This window comes from Ananas comosus, unplaced genomic scaffold, assembly GCF_001540865.1.
Source record: "Ananas comosus cultivar F153 unplaced genomic scaffold, ASM154086v1, whole genome shotgun sequence".
In the NCBI taxonomy this organism is placed as follows: domain Eukaryota; kingdom Viridiplantae; phylum Streptophyta; class Magnoliopsida; order Poales; family Bromeliaceae; genus Ananas; species Ananas comosus.
The window spans coordinates 25,228-28,831 of record NW_017892594.1 but is presented as its reverse complement, the minus strand read 5'-3'; positions in this window follow the sequence as shown (position 1 = coordinate 28,831).

Here is a 3,604-nt window from a genome sequence, read left to right as displayed (position 1 = left end):
GCAGGGAGCAGGGGTGGCTCCGGCGGCGCTCGGGGGTGGCCGGGGCCGGCGGGGGAGGACGCCGGAGCTGGGTCTCAGCCTAGGGAAGAGCTTCCAGTGGTTATGAAGCTTCCCTGAGTTCTACGGTCGAAGATGGAGGCAATGTGGAGGGAGAGGGCAATGGGGAGATGCCGAGGAGGGTTTTCCGACGGCCGGAGCAGCTCGCCGGCGGCCGGGGCATGCGCACGGGTTGGGCAGGGTGGAGCTGAGGCGGTTGGGGCAGCTGGGGATGATTAGGGTTAGGGTTTCCTTTGTGAAACCCTAGCACCTATATATATATATACATAGGTGTAATTTGCAAGGAACCCCTTCAACGTCTAATATTTGAAGTCCAGCCCCTGCCGACGTGTGTAACTTGCGCGTACGTACCCCAACGATCGAAATCTCGCGAAACGGCGCATAAAATATAGGGACTTTTCGCGATTAATTGATTTTGCCAAATTGACCTCTCCGCGGACTTTTCACGATTCCCGAAGATCCGTCCGTCGGATTTCGGAATGGATTGCGCCAGCGCATTCAGCACGACTGGGGCATCGAATCTAGCATTTTATTTCGTCTGATTTGGTTTCCAATCAGCAACGAAACCTGCCCTCTCTATTTCCACCATATAACCGCTTATGTTATTACATGTAATTTCCATTAAACCCCTTTTTCTCGACAACCGTGCATCAGAACCCAATTCCGTTAGTGCCATTGGGTCCAGAATGATTGAGCCGTTTGAAACGTGCTATTGAAGTCCTATATTCGAAGTTCGGTGGGCACCAGAACCCTTCTCTAATCATTGGCTCATCCGGAAAACCGAAGTTACTAATCACTTAAGTCATCGATTCGGGTCACGTAACTTCCCCATTTTAGCTCATTTTCTCCTGAAATTTGACGAGTGCTTTAGTAATTACATTACACACAAAAATATCATCAACCAAGGGTTTAATTTTATTTTTTCAAAAACTTCAGTTATTACAGGCATGTTAGTAAACCATTTACTATATGATGCATGCATATATGACACATGATTGGGCATAGTAGCATAGCTTTCCTATTATGTCATTTATAGTTTCGATATCTATCTATCTGCTTATGCCCACTCGGACTTAGTGGGGAAATCGGTGGAGTCGACGGCCGAATCCACTGGGAACTATAGATAATAGTTCTCACCCCACTTTGTTGCAGGGCCTAGTACGAGCACGCCGGACGAGGACCGCGGCAAGGGCATCGCGCCCGAGCAATAGTACATAGTAGCTTTCCTATTTTGCATTAGCATTACCCTATATATTGAGAGACTTATGTAGGTGAGGATTGAGGAGCTATGCATGTATTTTGGTGATCATCTAGTGAACGTGTATTCATTTTGAGAAGATGAAAGTGTAATTGAATGTGAATGATGTAATAGTTAGTAAAACTCTCTTTATCTCACTTGTGTATGCTTGTGGATCCTTGCTCTTTGTATGTTGGCACTGTTTGTACCCTTATCGATCGTGTATGTATGAATTTCTATTACCTGGGCAAATTCTTGTACATGATATGGTTGTTTAGCCTTGGGTGGACAGGGGAGGTGCTGCCCGTTCGGCGTCTGTTCGAGGCGCCCGAGTCGGGCCAAATCGGTAGCGGTCGCGGGGAGTGACAGATAAATATGGTATCAGAGCCAATAGGAGCAAGTAAAGAGAGAGTCTAGGATGACCTAGGAGACCCTAGGACGGTGAACTTTAAGGATATAGGTGTGTGAGTGAAACGTGAATCTATAACGGTGGCGAAAGTGATTCGATTGGGTCAAAAAGGAGTTCATGTCTCTAGTAGTGAATAGAGATGGATTCAAGTGGTAGGAGTTCTTGCCTTGAGGTGGTTGTGTTGGCGGCCGACAACATGACGCCGAGAGCCTAGAACGAGTACGCTTGTGTGATTCCGCTCGATTTCGTTGTTGATCGTTTGAGTCATAGTCGCAACGGTGTTGGCGGGTTATGGTGATTAACCAAGCATTTGCGTTTCAGGAGCTAATGGCCCCGAAGAGATGCTACACGCGCATATCGGCTCCGACACCGCTCCCGAGATGCCAGAGCAAGTTGAACCTCCACGAGCCCCAGAGCCTCTATGGTCCTGCACAAGCCAGGCCGAGTGAGATGCAGGAGTTGCGGGCGCAAGTGACCGCACTTGCGGGTCAATTCGGGCTGCTCCAAGAGTTGATAGAGCGGCAGTTAGCAGCGACGACTGCGATAGCGACGGACGGTCGTGTTCTACCCGCACCCTCGGCGCGTAAGCCCGAAGCAGCTGAGGGTAAGGGTATAGCGGTGATTCCGATGGCGGCACATCCCCCGCCAATGGTCGTTCCTCCTGCGGCGTCAGGATCGGCGACACCCGATTCGGCGGCCGAGGAAGCGGAGAAGGAGCGTGCATTGGCAGCTCTAATCAAGTTCAACAAGTTTCATCCGCCCATCTTCGAGAGGGAGAAGGTGGAGCCGGCGATGGTCGAGTCGTGGGTCGACTTGATGGAGATGCTCTTCGAGGACCTGTCCATCTCGGAGAGGGACAAAGTGTACCTCGCCACACACTATTTAGAGAAGACGGCGAAAGTATGGTTGTCACGCCCGGGTACCAGCGGAAGCATATCCGGCACGTGCACAGACCCGCCATACACCTGCAGTATATAAGGCGTCTACAAGCAACAAGTCGATAGAAAGTAAAACAAAGGAAGTCCTATCCTGATATCAGAGCAATGTACAAGTCGATATATATCAACAAAAGGACAAAGAGTGTACAATNCTGAAATTTGACGAGTGCTTTAGTAATTAAATTACACACAAAAACATCGTCAACCAAGGGTTTAATTTTATTTTTCCAAAAATTTCAGTTATTACATCATTCCCCCCTTACAAAAAGTTTCGTCCCCGAAACTTAATTTAAACATCCCTTGCAAACAACTGCGGATAACTCTCCCGCATAGAAGACTCCAGCTCCCACGTAGCTTCACGCTTCTCGTGATTTGCCCACTGAACCTTTACATACGGAATGCTCTTCTTCCGCAGTTGCTTTACCTCACATGCCAGAATCCTCAACGGAGCCTCATCATAGCTCAGATCCTCCCGTAGCTGAATAGACGTCGGACTGATGACGTGAGACGGATCTGGAATGTACTTCCGAAGCATGGACACGTGAAAGACATTGTGCACACGGGCGAGACTTGGAGGAAGAGCCAATCTGTACGCTACCGGACCGATGCGCTCTAGGATCTCAAACTGTCCCACGAACCGTGGACTGAGTTTGTTCCGCAAACCGAACCGCTTGATCCCCCTGGATGGCGACACCTTGAGCAACACATGCTCACCGACCTGAAACTCCAGGTCACGCCTCCGCTGATCCGCGTAGCTCCTCTGTCGACTCTGTGCAGTCAGAAGCCGCTCTCTCGCAATGCGGATCTTTGCCTCCGCATCCTCCACTAAGTCTGGCCCAATCAACCGGCGTTCCCCGACGTCGTCCCAACAGATAGGAGACCGACATCGACGCCCATATAAGGTCTCGTACGGTGCCATCCCGATGCTCGCCTGGTAGCTGTTATTATAGGCGAACTCCACCA